Genomic DNA, 26,963 nt, shown 5'->3' with positions numbered 1-26,963 from the left:
ACTATTATTTACTATAGTATACCATGATTTACCATGTTTTAGTATGATTTACTATGATTCTAGGATCATTTACCATAGTTTACCATGATTTACTATAGTATACTATGATTTACCATGTTCAAGTATGATTTACTGATTCTAGCATAATTTACCATAGTTTACCATGATTTACTATAGTTTACCATGATTTACCACGATTTAGCATAGTTTACCATGATTTACTATAGTATACCATGATTTACCATGTTCAAGTCTGATTTACTGATTTTAGCATGATTTACCATAGTTTACCATGATTTACTATAGTATACCATGATTTACCATGTTCAAGTATGATTTACTATGATTCTAGCATGATTTACCATAGTTTACCATGATTTACCACGATTTACTATAGTTTACCATGATTTACTATAGTATACCATGATTTACCATGTTCAAGTATGATTTACTGATTCTAGCATGATTTACCATAGTTTACCATGATTTACCATATTTTACCACGATTTACCACGATTTACCATAGTTTACCATGATTTACTATAGTATACCATGATTTACTATAGTATACCATGATATACCATGTTCAATTATGATTTACTGATTCTAGCATGATTTATCATAGTTTACCATGATTTACCATAGTTTACCATGATTTACTATAGTATACCATGATTTACCATGTTCAAGTATGATTTACTATGATTCTAGCATGATTTACCATAGTTTACCATGATTTTCCACGATTTACCATAGTGTACTATGATTTACTATAGTATACCATGATTTACCATGTTTTAGTATGATTTACTATGATTCAAGGTTGATTTACCATAGTTTACCATGATTTAGTCAAAAGAGCCAAGTCCCATCTCTATACTATGTTTTGATGCAGAGATATACGTTTTGCTAAACGGTTGCTAGGATACTCTCTTTGGTTGCTATGGAGTTACTTGGCAGCTGCCAATGATGAAATTCCAAAGGCTTCTTGTCAGTATGAATGATATAAACCAACTCCCATGCCTCTGTGACATTCAGAATGGAAGATATCCCTCTTTGGATTTTGGTTGCTAAGGTGCTCGACAATGGTTGCTAGGGAGGGGCTTGGAAGTGTTGAGGTGATTCATGATTGGCTGTTTACTGCCCCGAGTCAAATGAGACCACCCCCATGTTTCTATGACAATTCAGTCTGGAGATATCTCTTTGAACTCTTTCAATGGAAGTCTATGGAACTTGTTGCTAAGGGGCTCTAAATGGTTGCTAGGGCGTGGCTTGATAGCTTCACAATGATCCTGAGAGACTGATTGGTCGTCTGAGTAAAATGAGCCCTCCCCCTTGTCTCTATGACACTGTGATCCAGAGCTACGTTCAATACAAAGTCCCTATGCAATTTACCATAGTAGGAAAAGCATGTGTGTTTCACGGGACGTTCCTTCCCCATAGTAAGTCAATGGGGCAACTTTGGGCATCTTCTGCCCCCCAGGTGTGCAACTTTTACCCCATTGTGAGGTATGTTCTTACAGAGCCTGTCAGCCTCTTCAAATGTGGCAAATCACACATTTCTGCGAAATCCTCGCTCAGAGCTACGTGTGGTCAAAGTTCGTCGCAATGTTAAGTCAATGGGACTTTTTTGGCCGCTTTTTCGCCCCTGGGGCGAACACCGCACCCCCGATCGCTTATAAAAGTCATAGCACACCTCTCCTTAATGAGCCGGTCGATTTGACACCTCATTCATGGCTCTGAGACAAACGGTGCGGGGCGAGTTACGCGCCAAACTTTGTCCAGAATAATAATAATAATAATAAGAAGAATAATAAGAATAACTAGAATGTACATTTCCTGAAGAAAATGTGAAGTGGTGCTTGCAGTGGCAAAACTCGCCACTCGGTTGCTAAAGTGCGTTTAGCTAGTTTTTAGCAAGATTCTAACAAAATTATCATCATGCTAGCATTATAAGCATGTGACTAACATAATGCTAGCATGTTGCTATCATGGTGCTAATATGATTAGCATGTTGCTAGCATCATGCTAGCATGTTTTTAGCAAAAGCTAACGTGAATGTAGCTAGCATGATTAGCATGTTGTTAGCATGATGCTAGCATTTTTTAACAAGATGCTAACATGAATAGCACGTTTGCTAGCATGTTTGTAGCAAGAAGCTAGCATGATTAGCATGTAGCTAGTATCATGCTAGCATTATTAGCATGTTGCTAGCATCATGCTAGCATTATTAGCATCATGCTAGCATCATGTTAGCATGATTAGCATGTAGCTAGCATGATGCTAGCTTGTTTTACCATGTTGCTAGCATGGTTTACCATGATTTACCATAGTTTACCATGATTTACCACAATTTACCATAGTTTACCAGATTTACTATAGTATACCATGATTTACCATGTTCAAGTATGATTTACTATGATTCTACCATGATTTACCACGATTTACTATAGTATACCATGATTTACCATGTTCAAGTATGATTTACTGATTCTAGCATGATTTACCATAGTTTACCATGATTTACCATAGTTTAACATGATTTACCACAATTTACTATAGTTTACCATGATTTACTATAGTATACCATGATTTACCATGTTCAAGTATGATTTACTGATTCTAGCATGATTTACCATAGTTTACCATGATTTACCATAGTTTACCATGATTTACCACGATTTACGATAGTTTACCATGATTTACTATAGTATACCATGATATACCATGTTCAAGTATGATTTACTGATTTTAGCATGATTTATCATAGTTTACCATGATTTACCATAGTTTACCATGATTTACCATGATTTACTATAGTATACCATGATTTACCATGTTCAAGTATGATTTACTATGATTCTAGCATGATTTACCATAGTTTACCATGATTTACCATAGTTTACCACGATTTACTATAGTATACCATGATTTACCATGTTGAAGTATGATTTACTGATTCTAGCATGATTTATCATAGTTTACCATGATTTACCATAGTTTACCATGATTTACCATAGTTTACCATGATTTACTATAGTATACCATGATTTACCATGTTGAAGTATGATTTACTGATTCTAGCATGATTTACCATAGTTTACCATGATTTACCACGATTTACCATAGTTTACCATGATTTACCATAGTTTACCACGATTTACCACGATTTACTATAGTATACCATGATTTACCATGTTCAAGTATGATTTACTGATTCTAGCATGATTTATCATAGTTTACCATGATTTACCATAGTTTACCATGATTTACCATAGTTTACCATGATTTACTATAGTATACCATGATTTACCATGTTGAAGTATGATTTACTGATTCTAGCATGATTTACCATAGTTTACCATGATTTACCATAGTTTACCATGATTTACCACGATTTACCATAGTTTACCATGATTTACTATAGTATACCATGATATACCATGTTCAAGTATGATTTACTGATTTTAGCATGATTTATCATAGTTTACCATGATTTACCATAGTTTACCATGATTTACCATAGTTTACCATGATTTACTATAGTATACCATGATTTACCATGTTCAAGTATGATTTACTATGATTCTAGCATGATTTACCATAGTTTACCATGATTTACCACGATTTACCATAGTTTACTATGATTTACTATAGTATACCATGATTTACCATGGTTTAGTATGATTTACTATGATTCTAGGATGATTTACCATAGTTTACCATGATTTAGTCAAAAGAGCCAAGTCCCATCTCTATACTATGTTTTGATGCAGAGATATACGTTTTGCTAAACGGTTGCTAGGGTACTCTTTTTGGTTGCTATGGAGTTACTTGGCAGCTGCCAATGATGAAATTCCAAAGGCTTCTTGTCACTATGAATGATATAAACCAACTCCCATGCCTCTGTGACATTCAGAATGGAAGATATCCCTCTTTGGATTTTGGTTGCTAGGGTACTCTCTTTGGTTGCTAGGGAGTGGCTTGTCAGCTGCCAATCATGAAACTCCAAAGGCTGCTTGTCAGTATGAATGATATAAACCAACTCCCATGCCTCTGCGACATTCAGAATGGAAGATAACCCTCTTTGGATTTTGGTTGCTAGGGTACTCTGTTTGGTTGCTAGGGAGTGGCTTGTCAGCTGCCAATCATGAAACTCCAAAGGCTTCTTGTCAGTATAAATGATATAAACCAACTCCCATGCCTCTGTGACATTCAGAATGGAAGATATCCCTCTTTGGATTTTGGTTGCTAAGGTGCTCGACAATGGTTGCTAGGGAGGGGCTTGGAAGTGTTTAGGTGATTCATGATTGGCTGTTTGCTTCCCCGAGTCAAATGAGACCACCCCCATGTTTCTATGACAATTCAGTCTGGAGATATCTCTTTGAACTCTTTCAATGGAGGTCTATGGAACTTGTTGCTAAGGGGCTCTAAATGGTTGCTAGGGCGTGGCTTGATAGCTTCACAATGATCCTGAGAGACTGATTGGTCGTCTGAGTAAAATGAGCCCTCCCCCTTGTCTCTATGACACTGTGATCCAGAGCTACGTTCAATACAAAGTCCCTATGCAATTTACCATAGTAGGAAAAGCATGTGTGTTTCACGGGACGTTCCTTCCCCATAGTAAGTCAAAGGGGCAACTTTGGGCATCTCCTGCCCCCCAGGGGTGCAACTTTTACCCCATTGTGAGGTATGTTCTTACAGAGCCTGTCAGCCTCTTCAAATGTGGCAAATCACACGTTTCTGCGAAATCGTCGCTCAGAGTTATGACTCGTCAAAGTTTGTCGCAATGTTAAGTCTATGGGATTTTTCGGACGCTTTTTCGCCCCTGGGGCGAACACCGCACCCCCGATCGCTTATAAAAGTCATAGCACACCTCTCCTTAATGAGCCGGTCGATTTGACACCTCATTCATGGATCTGTGACAAACGGTGCGGGACGAGTTACGCGCCAAACTTTGTGTGGAATAATAAAAAGAAGAATAATAATAATAACTAGAATGTACATTTCCTGAAGAAAATGTGAAGTGGTGCTTGCAGTGGCAAAATTCGGCACTCGGTTGCTAGGGTGTTGTACATGATCGCATACGAGCCAACAACCATGTCTGTACGCTGTTGTGGAGCTGAAATATGGCTTCTTTATGTTGCAATATGGTTGCTAGGTTGCTGTAAACGGTTGCTAGGGTGTGAATACAAAGTTACCACGGTGAAATTTACAGACTGTTTCCCAACCAAAACAAAAGAGCCAACCCCCATCTCTATATGATGTTCTGATGCAGAGACATGGGTCTTGATAAACGGTTGCTAGGGTCCTCTGTTTGGTTGCCAGGGAGTGACTTGGCAGATGCCAATGATGAAACTGCAAAGGCTTCTTGTCACTCTGAATGATATAAACCAACTCCCATGCCTCTATGACATTCAGAATGGAAGATATCCCTCCTTGGATTTTGGTTGCTAGGGTACTCTGTTTGGTTGCTAGAGAGTGGCTTGGCAGCTGCCAATGATGAAATTCCAAAGGCTTCTTGTCAGTATGAATGATATAAACCAACTCCCATGCCTGTGTGACATTCAGAAAGGAAGATATCCCTCTTTGGATTTTTGTTGCTAGGGTACTCTGTTTGGTTGATATGGATTTGCTTGGCAGCTGCCAATCATGAAACACCAAAGGCTTCTTGTCTATATGAATGACATAAACCAACTCCCATGCCTCTGTGACATTCAGAATGGAAGATATCCCTCTCTGGAGTTTGGTTGCTAGGGTCCTCTGTTTGGTTGCTATGGAGTGGCTTGGCAGTTGCCAATCATGAAACTCCAGAGGCTGCTTGTCATTATGAATGATATAAACCAACTCCCATGCCTGTGTGACATTCAGAATGGAAGATATCCCTCTATGGATTTTGGTTGCTAGGGTACTCTGTTTGGTTGCTATGTAGTTACTTGGCAGCTGCCAATAATGAAATTCCAAAGGCTTCTTGTCAGTATGAATGATATAAACCAACTCCCATGCCTCTGTGACATTCAGAATGGAAGATATCCCTCTCTGGAGTTTGGTTGCTAGGGTAATCTGTTTGTTTGCTAGGGAGTTGCTTGACAGCTGCCAATCATGAAACTCCAGAGGCTGCTTGTCATTATGAATGATATAAAACAACTTCCATGCCTGTGTGACATTCAGAATGGAAGATATCCCTCTTTGGATTTTGGTTGCTAAGGTGCTCGACAATGGTTGCTAAGGGGTGGTTACACAGTTACCATGATGATATTTACAGACTGGTTTCCCAACCGAAACAAACAAGCACACCCCCATGTCTATACAATGTTCTTGTGCTGAGATATAGCTCATTCATGTGTTTGTACGGTTGCTAGGGTACTCTAAATGGTTGCTAAGGTTTGTTTATACAGTTTATGGGGTAATATATAAAGAGTATTTGCAAGTCTGGGTCCAAAAATGACCAACTCTGTGTTTTTACAATGTTTTGTTGCTGAGATATGGCTTGTAAATGTTGTTCAATGGTTGCTAGGGGCCTGTAACTGGTTGCTAGGGCGTGGCTATGAAGTTATGTCACTAATTATTGGCTGCTTGATAGGACGAATCAAAAGAGCCCAACCCCAAGGCTCTATGACCTTCTGAGCCAAAGATATGATTTAGCAAATTTTGTGCCTATGTTAAGTCTATGGGACATTTTTCTGCACATTTTTCGCCCGCCAGACGAATATCTTACACCCGATCGCTTATAAAAGTCATAGCACACCTTTCCTCAATAAACTGGTCGATTTGACACCTCATTCAGGGGTCTGTGACAAACGGTGTGGGGTGAGTTACGTGCCGAAGTTTTGTCTAGGTGAATAGTAATCACAACACTAGAATGTACATTTCCTGAAGAAAATGTGAAGTGGTGCTTGCAGTGGCAAAATTCACCACCCGGTTGCTAGGGTGTTGTACATGATTGCATACAAGCCATCAACCATGTCTGTACGATGTTGTGGAGCTGAAATATGGCTTCTATATGTTGCAATATGGTTGCTAGGTAGCTTTAAATGGTTGCTAAGGTGTGGTTACACAGTTACCATGATGATATTTACAGACTGGTTTCCCAACCGAAACAAACAAGCACACCCCCATGTCTATACGATGTTCTGGTGCTGAGATATAGCTCCTTCATGTGTTTGTACGGTTGCTAGGGTACTCCAAATGGTTGCTAAGGTTTGTTTATACAGTTTATGGGGTAATATTTAAAGAGTATTTGCAGGTATGAGTCAAAAAATGCCCAACTCTGTGTTTTTACAATGTTTTGTTGCTGAGATATGGCTTGTAAATGTTGTTCAATGGTTGCTAGGGGCCTGTAACTGGTTTCTAGGGCGTGGCTATGAAGTTGTTATGTCACTACTTATTGGCTGCTTGATAGGACGAATCAAAAGAGCCCAACCCCAAGGCTCTATGACCTTCTGAGCCAAAGATATGATTTAGCAAATTTTGTGCCAATGTTAAGTCTATGGGACATTTTTCGGCTAATTTTTCGCCCGTCAGACGAACATCTTACACCCGATCACTTATAAAAGTCATTGCACACCTTTCCTCAATAAACCGGTCGATTTGACACCTCATTCAGGGGTCTGTGACAAACGGTGTGGGGCGAGTTACGCGCCGAAGTTTTGTCTAGGTGAATAGTAATCACAACACTAGAATGTACATTTCCTGAAGAAAATGTGAAGTGGTGCTTGCAGTGGCAAAATTCGCCACTGGGCAGATGCTAACACAATTGACATGTTGTGATACCATGATATACCACATTTTAGCATCATTTACCATGATTTACCATGTTTCTAAGATGATTTACTACGATTTACCACATTCCAGCATGATTTATTATGATTAACATGTTGTTAGAATGATGCTAGCAGGATTAGCATGTTGCTAGCATGATTAGCATGTTGGTTGGATGATGCTAGCATGATTAGCATGCTTTTAACAAGATGCTAGCATGATTAGCATTTTGCTAGCATGTTTTTAGCTAGATGCTAACATGATTAGCATGTTGCTAGCATAATGCTAGCATGATTAGCATGTTGCTAGCATGATGCTAGCTTGATTAGCATGTTGCTAGCATAATGCTAGCATGATTAGCACAATGCTAGCACGATTAGCATGTTGCTAGCATAATGCTAACATGATTAGCATGTTTTAGCTAGATGCTAACATGATTAGCATGTTGCTAGCATGTTGCTAGCATAATTAGCATGTTGCTAGCATGATGCTAGCTTGATTAGCATGTTGCTAGCATAATGCTAGCATGATTAGCACAATGCTAGCACGATTAGCATGTTGTTAGCATAATGCTAGCATGATTAGCATGTTGCTAGCATGTTTTTAGCTAGATGCTAACATGATTAGCATGTTTTGCTAGCATTATGTTAGCTTGATTAGCATGTTGCTAGCATGATTAGCATTTTGCTAGCATGATTAGCATGTTGCTAGCTTGATTAGCATGTTGCTAGCATAATGCTAGCATGATTAGCATGTTGCTAGCATGATGCTAGCTTGATTAGCATGTTGCTAGCATCATGCTAGCATGATTAGCATGTTGATAGCATGTTTTTAGCAAGATGCTGAATGTTCTGGGTGGTTGCTAGGCAGTTGCTAGGGTGTTCTGGGTGGTTGCTAGAGTTTTTTGTTAGTTGCTATGGTGTTACTAGGTGGTTGGTAGTTGTCAAATATGGTTACTATGGAGTTTTTATAGAGTTCTTAAAATCTTTAATAACGAGTGCCTTCAGTACGGCACTCGGCCTGCGGCCTCGTGCCTATGGCCGAATAGGCACAAGCATGGAGCGATATCGCAAGGCCACGAGAGTAAAATTGCTTTAAAAAATACAAAAAATGTAAAAAAATGTTTTTTTTTGGTTTAGGGTGGTTGCTAGGGAGCTCTTAGTGGTTGCTAGGGTGCTAAAACTGGTTGCTAGGGTGTGGCTATGAAGATTTTAGGCCATTACTTATTGGCTGCTTGATAATATAAATCCTCTGAGGGAGAGAGAGAGGGAGAGATGCAGGGGTGACAGGCCCTTTGGAGTCTGTGTGTGTGAAAACGTCAGTTGGGATTCAAATGTTTTTAGAACTCCCCATGTTAAGTCAATGGGACTTTTTTGGCCGCTTTTTCGTCCGCTGTGCGAAAATCGTACACCCGATCGCTTAGAAAAGTCATAGCACACCTCTCCTCAATGAGCCGGTCGATTTGACACCTCACTCAGGGGTCTGTGACAAACGGTGCGGGGCGAGTTACGCGCCAAACTTTGGGCGGAATAATAATAATAAGAAGAAGAAGAATAATAAGTATGAGCAATAACAATAGTGATGCTTTTAAAAAAGCACCACTAATAAGTATGAGCAATAACAATAGTGATGCCTTGCTTTCAGCAAGCACCACTAACTAGAATGTACATTTCCTGAAGAAAATGTGAAGTGGTGCTTGCAGTGGCAAAATTCGGCACGGTTGCTAGGGTTTTACTAGGTGGTTGCTATGGTGTTCTGGGAGGTTTCCAAGGTATTCTGGGTGGTTGCTAGGGCGTTGCTAAGTGGTTGCTAGGGTATTCAGTGTGGTTGCTAGGCAGTTGCTAAGGTGTTTACCATAGTTTACCATGATTTACCACGATTTACTATAGTTTACCATGATTTACTATAGTATGCCATGATTTACCATGTTCAAGTATGATTTACTGATTCAAGCATGATTTACCATAGTTTACCATGATTTACCACGATTTACCATAGTTTACCATAATTTACTATAGTATACCAGGATTTACCATGTTCAAGTATGATTTACTGATTCTAGCATGATTTATCATAGTTTACCATGATTTACCACGATTTACCATAGTTTACCATGATTTATTATAGTATACCATGATTTACCATGTTCAAGTATGATTTACTGATTCTAGCATGATTTACCATAGTTTACCATGATTTACTATAGTATACCACAATTTACCATGTTCTAGTATAATTTACTGATTCTAGCATGATTTATCATAGTTACCATGATTTACCATGATTTACCATAGTTTACCATGATTTACTATAGTATACCATGATTTACCATGTTCAAGTATGATTTACTGATTCTAGCATGATTTACCATAGTTTACCATGATTTACAACGATTTACCACTAATTACCATAGTTTACCATGATTTACTATAGTATACCATGATTTACCATGTGCAAGTATGATTTACTGATTCAGGCATGATTTACCATAGTTTACCACAATTTACCACGATTTACTATAGTTTACCATGATTTACTATAGTATACCACGATTTACCATGTTCAATTATAATTTACTGATTCTAGCATGATTTACCATGATTTACCATAGTTTACCATGATTTACTATAGTATACCATGATTTACCATGTTCAAGTATGATTTACTATGATTCTAGCATGATTTATCATAGTTTACCATGATTTACCATAGTTTACCATGATTTACCATAGTTCACCACGATTTACCATAGTTTACCATGATTTACCATGTTCAAGTATGATTTACTGATTCTAGCATGATTTACCATAGTTTACCATGATTTACCATAGTTTACCATTATTTACCACGATTTACCATAGTTTACCATGATTTACTATAGTATACCATGATTTACCATGTTCAAATATGATTTACTGATTCTAGCATGATTTACCATAGTTTACCATGATTTACCACGATTTACCATACTTTACCATGATTTACTATAGTATACCATGATTTACCATGTTCAAGTATGATTTACTGATTCTAGCATGATTTACCATAGTTTACCATGATTTACCACGATTTACCATACTTTACCATGATTTACTATAGTATACCATGATTTACCATGTTCCAGTATGATTTACTGATTCTAGCATGATTTATCATAGTTTACCATGATTTACCATAGTTTACCATGATTTACTATAGTATACCATGATTTACCACGATTTACCATAGTTTACTATGATTTACTTAGTATACCATGATTTGCCATGTTTTAGTATGATTTACTATGATTCTAGGATCATTTACCATAGTTTACCATGATTTACTATAGTATACTATGATTTACCATGTTCAAGTATGATTTACTGATTCTAGCATAATTTACCATAGTTTACCATGATTTACTATAGTTTACCATGATTTACCACGATTTAGCATAGTTTACCATGATTTACTATAGTATACCATGATTTACCATGTTCAAGTCTGATTTACTGATTTTAGCATGATTTACCATAGTTTACCATGATTTACTATAGTATACCATGATTTACCATGTTCAAGTATGATTTACTATGATTCTAGCATGATTTACCATAGTTTACCATGATTTACCACGATTTACTATAGTTTACCATGATTTACTATAGTATACCATGATTTACCATGTTCAAGTATGATTTACTGATTCTAGCATGATTTACCATAGTTTACCATGATTTACCATAGTTTACCACGATTTACCATAGTTTACCATGATTTACTATAGTATACCATGATTTACTATAGTATACCATGATATACCATGTTCAATTATGATTTACTGATTCTAGCATGATTTATCATAGTTTACCATGATTTACCATAGTTTACCATGATTTACCATAGTTTACCATGATTTACTATAGTATACCATGATTTACCATGTTCAAGTATGATTTACTATGATTCTAGCATGATTTACCATAGTTTACCATGATTTACCACGATTTACCATAGTGTACTATGATTTACTATAGTATACCATGATTTACCATGTTTTAGTATGATTTACTATGATTCAAGGTTGATTTACCATAGTTTACCATGATTTAGTCAAAAGAGCCAAGTCCCATCTCTACACTATGTTTTGATGGAGAGATATACGTTTTGCTAAACGGTTGCTAGGATACTCTCTTTGGTTGCTATGTAGTTACTTGGCAGCTGCCAATGATGAAATTCCAAAGGCTTCTTGTCAGTATGAATGATATAAACCAACTCCCATGCCTCTGTGACATTCAGAATGGAAGATATCCCTCTTTGGATTTTGGTTGCTAAGGTGCTCGACAATGGTTGCTAGGGAGGGGCTTGGAAGTGTTGAGGTGATTCATGATTGGCTGTTTACTGCCCCGAGTCAAATGAGACCACCCCCATGTTTCTATGACAATTCAGTCTGGAGATATCTCTTTGAACTCTTTCAATGGAAGTCTATGGAACTTGTTGCTAAGGGGCTCTAAATGGTTGCTAGGGCGTGGCTTGATAGCTTCACAATGATCCTGAGAGACTGATTGGTCGTCTGAGTAAAATGAGCCCTCCCCCTTGTCTCTATGACACTGTGATCCAGAGCTACGTTCAATACAAAGTCCCTATGCAATTTACCATAGTAGGAAAAGCATGTGTGTTTCACGGGACATTCCTTCCCCATAGTAAGTCAATGGGGCAACTTTGGGCATCTTCTGCCCCCCAGGGGTGCAACTTTTACCCCATTGTGAGGTATGTTCTTACAGAGCCTGTCAGCCTCTTCAAATGTGGCAAATCACACATTTCTGCGAAATCCTCGCTCAGAGCTACGTGTGGTCAAAGTTCGTCGCAATGTTAAGTCAATGGGACTTTTTTGGCCGCTTTTTCGCCCCTGGGGCGAACACCGCACCCCCGATCGCTTATAAAAGTCATAGCACACCTCTCCTTAATGAGCCGGTCGATTTGACACCTCATTCATGGCTCTGAGACAAACGGTGCGGGGCGAGTTACGCGCCAAACTTTGTCCAGAATAATAATAATAATAATAATAATAACTAGAATGTACATTTCCTGAAGAAAATGTGAAGTGGTGCTTGCAGTGGTAAAACTCGCCACTCGGTTGCTAGGGTGTTGTACATGATTGCATACGAGCCAACAACCATGTCTGTACGATGTTGTGGAGCTAAAATATGGCTTCTATATGTTGCAATAGGGTTGCTAGGTGGCTGTAAACTGTTGCTAGGGTGTGAATACACAGTTACCATGGTGATATATACAGACTGTTTTCCAACCGAAACTAATGAGCCAACCCCCATCTCTATACAATATTCTGATGCAGAGATGTAGGTCTTGTAAAATGGTTGCTAGGGTACTCTATTTGGTTGCTATGGAGTTGCTAGGCAGCTGCCAATGATGAAACTCCAAAGGCTTCTTGTCAGTATGAATGATATAAACCAACTCCCATCTCTATACGATGTTCTGATGCAGAGATATAGATCTTGCTAAACGGTTGCTAGGGTACTCTGTTTGGTTGCTAGGGAGTGGCTTGGCAGCTGCCAATGATGAAACTGCAAAGGCTCCTTGTCATTATAAATGATATAAACCAACTTCAATGCCTCTGTGACATTCAGAATGGAAGATATCCCTCTTTGTATTTTGGTTGCTAGGGTACTCTGTTTGGTTGCTAGGGAGTGGCTTGGCAGCTGCAAATCATGAAACTCCAAAGGCTGCTTGTCAGTATGAATGATATAAACTACCTCCCATCTCTATACGATGTTCTGATACAGAGATATTCGTTTTGCTAAACGGTTGCTAGGGTACTCTGTTTGGTTGCTAGGGAGTGGCTTGGCAGTTGCCAATGATACAACTGCAAAGGCTTCTTGTCACTATGAATGATATAAACCAACTCCCATTTCTCTGTGACATTCAGAATGGCAGATATACCTCTTTGGATTTTGGTTGCTAGGGTACTCTGTTTTGTTGCTATGGAGTGGCTTGGCAGATGCCAATGATGAAACTGCAAAGGCTTCTTGTCACTATGAATGATATAAACCAACTCCCATGCCTCTGTGACATTCAGAATGGAAGATATCCCTCTTTGGATTTTGGTTGCTAAGGTGTTCGACAATGGTTGCTATGGAGGGGCTAGGAAGTGTTGAGGTGATTCATGATTGGCTGTTTGCTGGCCCAAGTCAAATGAGACCACCCCCATGTTTCTATGACAATTCAGTCCGGAGATATCCCTTTGATATCTTTCAATGGAAGTCTATGGGACTTGTTGCTAAGGTGCTCTAAATGGTTGCTAGGGCGTGGCTTGATAGCTTTACAATGATCCTGAGAGACTGATTGGTCGTCTGAGTAAAATGAGCCCGCCCCCTTGTCTCTATGACACTGTGATGCAGAGCTATCTTCAATACAAAATCCCTATGCAATTTACCATAGTAGGAAAAGCATGTGTGTTTCACGGGGCGTTCCTTCCCCATAGTAAGTCAATGGGGCAACTTTGGGACGCTCCTGCCCCCCAGGGGTGCAACTTTTACCCCATTGTGAGGTATGTTCCTACAGAGCCTGTCAGCCTCTTCAAATGTGGCAAATTACATGTTTCTGCGAAATCCTCGCTCAGAGCTATGAGTGCTCAAAGTTCGTTGCAATGTTAAGTCTATGGGACTTTTTTGGCCGCTTTTTCGCCCCTGGGGCGAACACCGCACCCCCGATCGCTTATAAAAGTCATAGCACACCTCTCCTTAATGAGCCGGTCGATTTGACACCTCATTCATGGCTCTGAGACAAACGGTGCGGGGCGAGTTACGCGCCAAACTTTGTCCAGAATAATAATAATAATAATAATAAGAATAATAAGTATGAGCAATAACAATAGTGATGCCTTGCTTTCAGCAAGCACCACTAACTAGAATGTACATTTCCTGAAGAAAATGTGAAGTGGTGCTTGCAGTGGCAAAATTCGGCACGGTTGCTAGGGTTTTACTAGGTGGTTGCTATGGTGTTCTGGGAGGTTTCCAAGGTATTCTGGGTGGTTGCTAGGGCGTTGATAAGTGGTTGCTAGGGTATTCAGTGTGGTTGCTAGGCAGTTGCTAAGGTGTTTACCATAGTTTACCATGATTTACCACGATTTACTATAGTTTACCATGATTTACTATAGTCTGCCATGATTTACCATGTTCAAGTATGATTTACTGATTCAAGCATGATTTACCATAGTTTACCATGATTTACCACGATTTACCATAGTTTACCATAATTTACTATAGTATACCAGGATTTACCATGTTCAAGTATGATTTACTGATTCTAGCATGATTTATCATAGTTTACCATGATTTACCACGATTTACCATAGTTTACCATAGTTTACCATGATTTATTATAGTATACCATGATTTACCATGTTCAAGTATGATTTACTGATTCTAGCATGATTTACCATAGTTTACCATGATTTACTATAGTATACCACAATTTACCATGTTCTGGTATAATTTACTGATTCTAGCATGATTTATCATAGTTACCATGATTTACCATGATTTACCATAGTTTACCATGATTTACCATGTTCAAGTATGATTTACTGATTCTAGCATGATTTACCATAGTTTACCATGATTTACAACGATTTACCACTAATTACCATAGTTTACCATGATTTACTATAGTATACCATGATTTACCATGTGCAAGTATGATTTACTGATTCAGGCATGATTTACCATAGTTTACCACAATTTACCACGATTTACTATAGTTTACCATGATTTACTATAGTATACCACGATTTACCATGTTCAATTATAATTTACTGATTCTAGCATGATTTACCATGATTTACCATAGTTTACCATGATTTACTATAGTATACCATGATTTACCATGTTCAAGTATGATTTACTATGATTCTAGCATGATTTATCATAGTTTACCATGATTTACCATAGTTTACCATGATTTACCATAGTTCACCACGATTTACCATAGTTTACCATGATTTACCATGTTCAAGTATGATTTACTGATTCTAGCATGATTTACCATAGTTTACCATGATTTACCATAGTTTACCATTATTTACCACGATTTACCATAGTTTACCATGATTTACTATAGTATACCATGATTTACCATGTTCAAGTATGATTTACTATGATTCTAGCATGATTTACCATAGTTTACCATGATTTACCACGATTTACTATAGTTTACCATGATTTACTATAGTATACCATGATTTACCATGTTCAAGTATGATTTACTGATTCTAGCATGATTTACCATAGTTTACCATGATTTACCATAGTTTACCACGATTTACCACGATTTACCATAGTTTACCATGATTTACTATAGTATACCATGATTTACTATAGTATACCATGATATACCATGTTCAATTATGATTTACTGATTCTAGCATGATTTATCATAGTTTACCATGATTTACCATAGTTTACCATGATTTACTATAGTATACCATGATTTACCATGTTCAAGTATGATTTACTATGATTCTAGCATGATTTACCATAGTTTACCATGATTTACCACAATTTACCATAGTGTACTATGATTTACTATAGTATACCATGATTTACCATGTTTTAGTATGATTTACTATGATTCAAGGTTGATTTACCATAGTTTACCATGATTTAGTCAAAAGAGCCAAGTCCCATCTCTATACTATGTTTTGATGCAGAGATATACGTTTTGCTAAACGGTTGCTAGGATACTCTCTTTGGTTGCTATGGAGTTACTTGGCAGCTGCCAATGATGAAATTCCAAAGGCTTCTTGTCAGTATGAATGATATAAACCAACTCCCATGCCTCTGTGACATACAGAATGGAAGATATCCCTCTTTGGATTTTGGTTGCTAGGGTACTCTGTTTGGTTGCTAGGGAGTGGCTTGACAGCTGCCAATGATGAAACTGCAAAGGCTTCTTGTCACTATGAATGATATAAACCAACTCCCATGCCTATGTGACATTCAGAATGGAAGATATCCCTCTTTGAATTTTGGTTGCTAGGGTACTCTGATTGGTTGCTAGGGAGTGGCTTGGCAGCTGCCAATCATGAAACTCCAAAGGCTTCGTGACACTATGAATTATATAAACCAACCCCCATCTCTATACGATGCTCTGATACAGAGATATATGTCTTGCTAAATAGTTGCTAGGGTACTCTGTTTGGTTGCTATGGAGTGGCTTGGCAGCTGCTAATGATGAAACTCCAAAGGCTGCTTTTTCAGTATGAATGATATAAACCAACTTCCATGCCTCTGTCTTATTCAGAATAGAAGATATCCCTCTAGGATTTTGGTTGCCAAGGTGCTCGACAATGGTTGCTAGGGAGGGGCTAGGAAGTGTTGAGGTGATTCATGATTGGCCATTTGATGCCCTGAGTGAAACGAGACCACCTTCGTGTTTATATGATCTACTAGAGCGTTTCTAGACGTTTCTAGTGTGTTCAGGATGGTTGCTAAGGTATTTTTTTTAGTTGCTATGGTGTTACTAGGTGGTTGGTAGTTGTCAAAGATGTGGTTACTATGGAGTTTTTATAGAGTTATGAAAATCTTTAATAACGAGTGCCTTCAGTACGGCACTCGGCCTGCGGCCCTGTGCCTATGGCCGATTAGGCACAAGCATGGAGCGATATCGCAAGGCCACGAGTGTAATATTGCTTTAAAAAATACAAAGAAATGTAAAAAAAAATTTTTTTTGGTTTAGGGTGGTTGCTAGGGAGCTCTTAGTGGTTGCTAGGGTGCTGTAACTGGTTGCTAGGGTGTGGCTATGAAGATTTTAGGTCATTACTTATTAGCTGCTTGATAATATAAATCCTCTGAGGGAGAGAGAGAGGGAGAGATGCAGGGGTGTCAGGCCCTTTAGAGTCTGTGTGTGTGAAAACGTCGGTTTGGATTTGAATTTTTTTAGAATGCCCCATGTTAAGTCAATGGGACTTTTTTGGCCGCTTTTTCGTCCGCTGTGCGAACATCGTACCCCCGATCGCTTAGAAAAGTCATACCACACCTCTCCTCAATGAGCCGGTCGATTTGACACCTCACTCAGGGGTCTGTGACAAACAGTGCGGGGCGAGTTACGCGCCAAACTTTTGTCCGGAATAATAAGAAGAAAAATAATAACTAGAATGTACATTTCCTGAAGAAAATGTGAAGTGGTGCTTGCAGTGGCAAAATTCGCCACTCGGTTGCTAGGGTGTTGTACATGATTGCATACGAGCCAACAACCATGTATGTACGATGTTGTGGAGCTGAAATATGGCTTCTATATGTTGCAATATGGTTGCTAGGTGGCTCTAAATGGTTGCTAGGGTGTGAATACACAGTTACCATGGTGATATTTACAGACTGTTTTCCAACCGAAACTAATGAGCCAACCCCCATCTCTATACAATATTCTGATGCAGAGATGTAGGTCTTGTAAAATGGTTGCTAGGGTACTCTATTTGGTTGCTATGGAGTTGCTAGGCAGCTGCCAATGATGAAACTCCAAAGGCTTCTTGTCACTATGAATGATATAAACCAACTCCCATGCCTCTGTGACATACAGAATGTAAGATATCCCTCTTTGGATTTTGGTTGCTAGGGTACTCTATTTGGTTGCTAGGGAGTGGCTTGGCAGCTGCCAATCATGAATCTCCAAAGGCTGCTTGTCAGTATGAATGATATAATCCAACTCCCATGCCTCTGTGACATACAGAATGGAAGATATCCCTCTTTGAATTTTGGTTGCTAGGGTACTCTATTTGGTTGCTAAGGAGTGGCTTGGGAGCTGTCAATAATGAAACTACAAAGGCTGCTTGTCAGTATGAATGATATAAACCAACTTCCATGCCTCTGTGACATTCAGAATGGAAGATATCCCTCTTTTGATTTTGGTTGCTAGGGTACTCTGTTTGGTTGCTATGAAGTTGCTTGGCAGCTGCTAATGATGAAACTGCAAAGGCTTCTTGTCAGTATGAATGATATAAACCAACTCCCATCTCTATACGATGTTCTGATGTAGAGATATAGGTCTTGCTAAACGGTTGCTAGGGTACTCTGTTTGGTTGCTAGGGAGTGGCTTGGCAGCTGCCAATGATGAAACTGCAAAGGCTTCTTGTCATTATGAATTACATAAACCAACTCCCATGCCTCTGTGGCATTCAGAATGGAAGATATCCCTCTTTGTTATTTGGTTGCTAGGGTACTCTGTTGGTTGCTAGGGAGTGGCTTGGCAGCTGCCAATCATGAAACTCCAAAGGCTGCTTGTCAGTATGAATGATATAAACCAACTCCCATCTCTATACGATGTTCTGATACAGAGATATTCGTTTTGTTAAACGGTTGCTAGGGTACTCTGTTTGGTTGCTAGGGAGTGGCTTGGCAGTTGCCAATGTTGAAACTGCAAAGGCTTCTTGTCACTATGAATGATATAAACCAACTCCCATTTCTCTGTGACATTCAGAATGGCAGATATCCCTCTTTGGAATTTGGTTGCTAGGGTACTCTGTGTGGTTGCTATGGAGTTACTTGGCAGCTGCCAATGATGCAGTTCCAAAGGCTTCTTGTCACTATGAATGATATAAACCAACTCCCATGCCTCTGTGACATTCAGAATGGAAGATATCCCTCTTTGGATTGTGGTTGCTAAGGTGCTCGACAATGGTTGCTAGGGAGGGGCTAGGAAGTGTTGAGGTGATTTATGATTGGCCGTTTGCTGCCCCGAGTAGAATGAGACCACCCCCATGTTTCTATGACAATTCAGTCCGGAGATATCTCTTTGAACTCTTTCAATGGAAGTCTATGGAACTTGTTGCTAAGGGGCTCTAAATGGTTGCTAGGGCGTGGCTTGATAGCTTCACAATGATCCTGAGAGACTGATTGGTCATCTGAGTAAAATGAGCCCTCCCCCTTGTCTCTATGACACTGTGATCCAGAGCTACGTTCAATACAAAGTCCCTATGCAATTTACCATAGTAGGAAAAGCATGTGTGTTTCACGGGACGTTCCTTCCCCATAGTAAGTCAATGGGGCAACTTTGGGCATCTCCTGCCCCCCAGGGGTGCAACTTTTACCCCATTGTGAGGTATGTTCTTACAGAGCCTGTCAGCCTCTTCAAATGTGGCAAATCACACATTTCTGCGAAATCCTCGCTCAGAGCTACGTGTGGTCAAAGTTCGTCGCAATGTTAAGTCAATGGGACTTTTTTGGCCGCTTTTTCGCCCCTGGGGCAAACACCGCACCCCCGATCGCTTATAAAAGTCATAGCACACCTCTCCTCAATGAGCCGGTTGATTTGACACCTCACTCAGGGGTCTGAGACAAACGGTGCGGGGCGAGTTACGCGCCAAACTTTTGTCCAGAATAAGAATAATAATAATAATAAAAAAAAGAATAATAAGTATGAGCAATAACAATAGTGATGCTTTTAAAAAAGCACCACTAATAATAATAATAAGTATGAGCAATAACAATAGTGATGCTTTTAAAAAAGCACCACTAATAATAAGTATGAGCAATAACAATAGTGATGCTTTTAAAAAAGCACCACTAACTAGAATGTACATTTCCTGAAGAAAATGTGAAGTGGTGCTTGCAGTGGCAAAACTCGCCACTCGGTTGCTAGGGTGTTGTACATGATTGCATACGAGCCAACAACCATGCCTGTACGATGTTGTGGAGCTGAAATATGGCTTCTATATGTTGCAATATGGTTGCTAGGTAGCTTTAAACGGTTGCTACGGTGTGGTTACACAGGTACCATGATGATATTTACAGATTGGTTTCCGAACCGAAACAAACAAGCACACCCCCATGTCTATACGATGTGCTGGTGCTGAGATATAGCTCATTCATGTGTTTGTACGGTTGCTAGGGTACTCCAAATGGTTGCTAAGGTTTGTTTATACAGTTTATGGGGTAATATTTAAAGAGTATTTGCAGGTCTGGGTCAAATAATGCCCAACTCTGTGTTTTTACAATGTTTTGTTGCTGAGATATGGCTTGTAAATGTTGTTTAATGGTTGCTAGGGGCCTGTAACTGGTTTCTAGGGCGTGGCTAGGAAGTTGTTATGTCACTACTTATTGGCTGCTTGATAGGATGAATCAAAAGAGCCCAACCCCAAGGCTCTATGACCTTCTGAGCCAAAGATATGATTTTGCAAATTTTGTGCCTATGTTAAGTCTATGGGACATTTTTCGGCAAATTTTTCGCCCGCCAGACGAACATCGTACACCCGATCGCTTATAAAAGTAATAGCACACCTCTCCTCAATAAACCGGTCAATTTGACACCTCATTCAGGGGTCTGTGACAAACGGTGTGGGGCGAGTTACGCGCCGAAGTTTTGTCTAGGTGAATAGTAATCACAACACTAGAATGTACATTTCCTGAAGAAAATGTGAACTGGTGCTTGCAGTGGCAAAATTCGCCACCCGGTTGCTAGGGTGTTGTACATGATTGCATACGAGCCAACAACCATGTCTGTACGATGTTGTGGAGCTGAAATATGGCTTCTATATGTTGCAATATGGTTGCTAGATAGCTTTAAACGGTTGCTAAGGTGTGGTTACACAGTTACCATGATGATATTTACAGATTGGTTTCCCAACCAAAACAAACAAACACATCCCCATGTCTATACGATGTTTTTGTGCTGAGATATAGCCCAATTATGTGTTTGTACGGTTGCTAGGGTACTCCAAATGGTTGCTAAGGTTTGTTTATACAGTTTATGGGGTAATATTTAAAGAGTATTTGCAGGTCTGGGTCAAAAAATGCCCATCTCTGTGTTTGTACAATGTTTTGTTGCTGAGATATGGCTTGTAAATGTTGTTCAATGGTTGCTAGGGGCCTGTAACTGGTTGCTAGGGCGTGGCTATGAAGTTGTTATGTCACTACTTATTGGCTGCTTGATAGGACGAATCAAAAGAGCCCAACCCCAAGGCTCTATGACCTTCTGAGCCAAAGATATGATTTTGCAAATTTTGTGCCTATGTTAAGTCTATGGGACATTTTTCGGCAAATTTTTTGCCCGCTAGACGAACATCGTACACCCGATCGCTTATAAAAGTCATAGCACACCTCTTCTCAATAAACCGGTCGATTTGACACCTCATTCAGGGGTCTGTGACAAACGGTGTGGGGCGAGTTACGCGCCGAAGTTTTGTCTAGGTGAATAGTAATCACAACACTAGAATGTACATTTCCTGAAGAAAATGTGAAGTGGTGCTTGCAGTGGCAAAATTCGGCACGGTTGCTAGGGTTTTACTAGGTGGTTGCTATGGTGTTCTGGGAGGTTTCCAAGGTATTCTGGGTGGTTGCTAGGGCGTTGCTTAGTGGTTGCTAGGGTATTCAGTGTGGTTGCTAGGCAGTTGCTAAGGTGTTTACCATCGTTTACCATGATTTACCACGATTTACTATAGTTTACCATGATTTACTATAGTATGCCATGATTTACCATGTTCAAGTATGATTTACTGATTCTAGCATGATTTACCATAGTTTACCATGATTTACTATAGTATACCACAATTTACCATGTTCTAGTATAATTTACTGATTCTAGCATGATTTATCATAGTTACCATGATTTACCATGATTTACCATAGTTTACCATGATTTACTATAGTATACCATGATTTACCATGTTCAAGTATGATTTACTGATTCTAGCATGATTTACCATAGTTTACCATGATTTACAACGATTTACCACTAATTACCATAGTTTACCATGATTTACTATAGTATACCATGATTTACCATGTGCAAGTATGATTTACTGATTCAGGCATGATTTACCATAGTTTACCACAATTTACCACGATTTACTATAGTTTACCATGATTTACTATAGTATACCACGATTTACCATGTTCAATTATAATTTACTGATTCTAGCATGATTTACCATGATTTACCATAGTTTACCATGATTTACTATAGTATACCATGATTTACCATGTTCAAGTATGATTTACTATGATTCTAGCATGATTTATCATAGTTTACCATGATTTACCATAGTTTACCATGATTTACCATAGTTCACCACGATTTACCATAGTTTACCATGATTTACCATGTTCAAGTATGATTTACTGATTCTAGCATGATTTACCATAGTTTACCATGATTTACCATAGTTTACCATTATTTACCACGATTTACCATAGTTTACCATGATTTACCATGTTCAAATATGATTTACTGATTCTAGCATGATTTACCATAGTTTACCATGATTTACCACGATTTACCATACTTTACCATGATTTACTATAGTATACCATGATTTACCATGTTCAAGTATGATTTACTGATTCTAGCATGATTTACCATAGTTTACCATGATTTACAACGATTTACCACTAATTACCATAGTTTACCATGATTTACTATAGTATACCATGATTTACCATGTGCAAGTATGATTTACTGATTCAGGCATGATTTACCATAGTTTACCACAATTTACCACGATTTACTATAGTTTACCATGATTTACTATAGTATACCACGATTTACCATGTTCAATTATAATTTACTGATTCTAGCATGATTTACCATGATTTACCATAGTTTACCATGATTTACTATAGTATACCATGATTTACCATGTTCAAGTATGATTTACTATGATTCTAGCATGATTTATCATAGTTTACCATGATTTACCATAGTTTACCATGATTTACCATAGTTCACCACGATTTACCATAGTTTACCATGATTTACCATGTTCAAGTATGATTTACTGATTCTAGCATGATTTACCATAGTTTACCATGATTTACCATAGTTTACCATTATTTACCACGATTTACCATAGTTTACCATGATTTACCATGTTCAAATATGATTTACTGATTCTAGCATGATTTACCATAGTTTACCATGATTTACCACGATTTACCATACTTTACCATGATTTACTATAGTATACCATGATTTACCATGTTCAAGTATGATTTACTGATTCTAGCATGATTTACCATAGTTTACCATGATTTACCACGATTTACCATACTTTACCATGATTTACTATAGTATACCATGATTTACCATGTTCCAGTATGATTTACTGATTCTAGCATGATTTATCATAGTTTACCATGATTTACCATAGTTTACCATGATTTACTATAGTATACCATGATTTACCACGATTTACCATAGTTTACTATTATTTACTATAGTATACCATGATTTACCATGTTTTAGTATGATTTACTATGATTCTAGGATCATTTACCATAGTTTACCATGATTTACTATAGTATACTATGATTTACCATGTTCAAGTATGATTTACTGATTCTAGCATAATTTACCATAGTTTACCATGATTTACTATAGTTTACCATGATTTACCACGATTTAGCATAGTTTACCATGATTTACTATAGTATACCATGATTTACCATGTTCAAGTCTGATTTACTGATTTTAGCATGATTTACCATAGTTTACCATGATTTACTATAGTATACCATGATTTACCATGTTCAAGTATGATTTACTATGATTCTAGCATGATTTACCATAGTTTACCATGATTTACTATAGTATACCATGATTTACCATGTTCAAGTATGATTTACTATGATTCTAGCATGATTTACCATAGTTTACCATGATTTACCACGATTTACTATAGTTTACCATGATTTACTATAGTATACCATGATTTACCATGTTCAAGTATGATTTACTGATTCTAGCATGATTTACCATAGTTTACCATGATTTACCATATTTTACCACGATTTACCACGATTTACCATAGTTTACCATGATTTACTATAGTATACCATGATTTACTATAGTATACCATGATATACCATGTTCAATTATGATTTACTGATTCTAGCATGATTTATCATAGTTTACCATGATTTACCATAGTTTACCATGATTTACTATAGTATACCATGATTTACCATGTTCAAGTATGATTTACTATGATTCTAGCATGATTTACCATAGTTTACCATGATTTTCCACGATTTACCATAGTGTACTATGATTTACTATAGTATACCATGATTTACCATGTTTTAGTATGATTTACTATGATTCAAGGTTGATTTACCATAGTTTACCATGATTTAGTCAAAAGAGCCAAGTCCCATCTCTATACTATGTTTTGATGCAGAGATATACGTTTTGCTAAACGGTTGCTAGGATACTCTCTTTGGTTGCTATGGAGTTACTTGGCAGCTGCCAATGATGAAATTCCAAAGGCTTCTTGTCAGTATGAATGATATAAACCAACTCCCATGCCTCTGTGACATTCAGAATGGAAGATATCCCTCTTTGGATTTTGGTTGCTAAGGTGCTCGACAATGGTTGCTAGGGAGGGGCTTGGAAGTGTTGAGGTGATTCATGATTGGCTGTTTACTGCCCCGAGTCAAATGAGACCACCCCCATGTTTCTATGACAATTCAGTCTGGAGATATCTCTTTGAACTCTTTCAATGGAAGTCTATGGAACTTGTTGCTAAGGGGCTCTAAATGGTTGCTAGGGCGTGGCTTGATAGCTTCACAATGATCCTGAGAGACTGATTGGTCGTCTGAGTAAAATGAGCCCTCCCCCTTGTCTCTATGACACTGTGATCCAGAGCTACGTTCAATACAAAGTCCCTATGCAATTTACCATAGTAGGAAAAGCATGTGTGTTTCACGGGACATTCCTTCCCCATAGTAAGTCAATGGGGCAACTTTGGGCATCTTCTGCCCCCCAGGGGTGCAACTTTTACCCCATTGTGAGGTATGTTCTTACAGAGCCTGTCAGCCTCTTCAAATGTGGCAAATCACACATTTCTGCGAAATCCTCGCTCAGAGCTACGTGTGGTCAAAGTTCGTCGCAATGTTAAGTCAATGGGACTTTTTTGGCCGCTTTTTCGCCCCTGGGGCGAACACCGCACCCCCGATCGCTTATAAAAGTCATAGCACACCTCTCCTTAATGAGCCGGTCGATTTGACACCTCATTCATGGCTCTGAGACAAACGGTGCGGGGCGAGTTACGCGCCAAACTTTGTCCAGAATAATAATAATAATAACTAGAATGTACATTTCCTGAAGAAAATGTGAAGTGGTGCTTGCAGTGGCAAAATTCGGCACGGTTGCTAGGGTTTTACTAGGTGGTTGCTATGGTGTTCTGGGAGGTTTCCAAGGTATTATGGGTGGTTGCTAGGGTGTTGCTAAGTGGTTGCTAGGGTATTCAGTGTGGTTGCTAGGCAGTTGCTAAGGTGTTTACCATAGTTTACCATGATTTACCACGATTTACTATAGTTTACCATGATTTACTATAGTATGCCATGATTTACCATGTTCAAGTATGATTTACTGATTTAAGCATGATTTACCATAGTTTACCATGATTTAGCACGATTTACCATAGTTTACCATAATTTACTATAGTATACCAGGATTTACCATGTTCAAGTATGATTTACTGATTCTAGCATGATTTATCATAGTTTACCATGATTTACCACGATTTACCATAGTTTACCATGATTTATTATAGTATACCATGATTTACCATGTTCAAGTATGATTTACTGATTCTAGCATGATTTACCATAGTTTACCATGATTTACTATAGTATACCACAATTTACCATGTTCTAGTATAATTTACTGATTCTAGCATGATTTATCATAGTTACCATGATTTACCATGATTTACCATAGTTTACCATGATTTACTATAGTATACCATGATTTACCATGTTCAAGTATGATTTACTGATTCTAGCATGATTTACCATAGTTTACCATGATTTACAACGATTTACCACTAATTACCATAGTTTACCATGATTTACTATAGTATACCATGATTTACCATGTGCAAGTATGATTTACTGATTCAGGCATGATTTACCATAGTTTACCACAATTTACCACGATTTACTATAGTTTACCATGATTTACTATAGTATACCACGATTTACCATGTTCAATTATAATTTACTGATTGTAGCATGATTTACCATGATTTACCATATTTTACCATGATTTACTATAGTATACAATGATTTACCATGTTCAAGTATGATTTACTATGATTCTAGCATGATTTATCATAGTTTACCATGATTTACCATAGTTTACCATGATTTACCATAGTTCACCACGATTTACCATAGTTTACCATGATTTACCATGTTCAAGTATGATTT

This window comes from Rutilus rutilus (genome assembly GCF_951802725.1).
Source record: "Rutilus rutilus genome assembly, chromosome: 2".
Classification (NCBI taxonomy): domain Eukaryota; kingdom Metazoa; phylum Chordata; class Actinopteri; order Cypriniformes; family Leuciscidae; genus Rutilus; species Rutilus rutilus.
Note: the sequence above shows the minus strand (reverse complement) of the source record.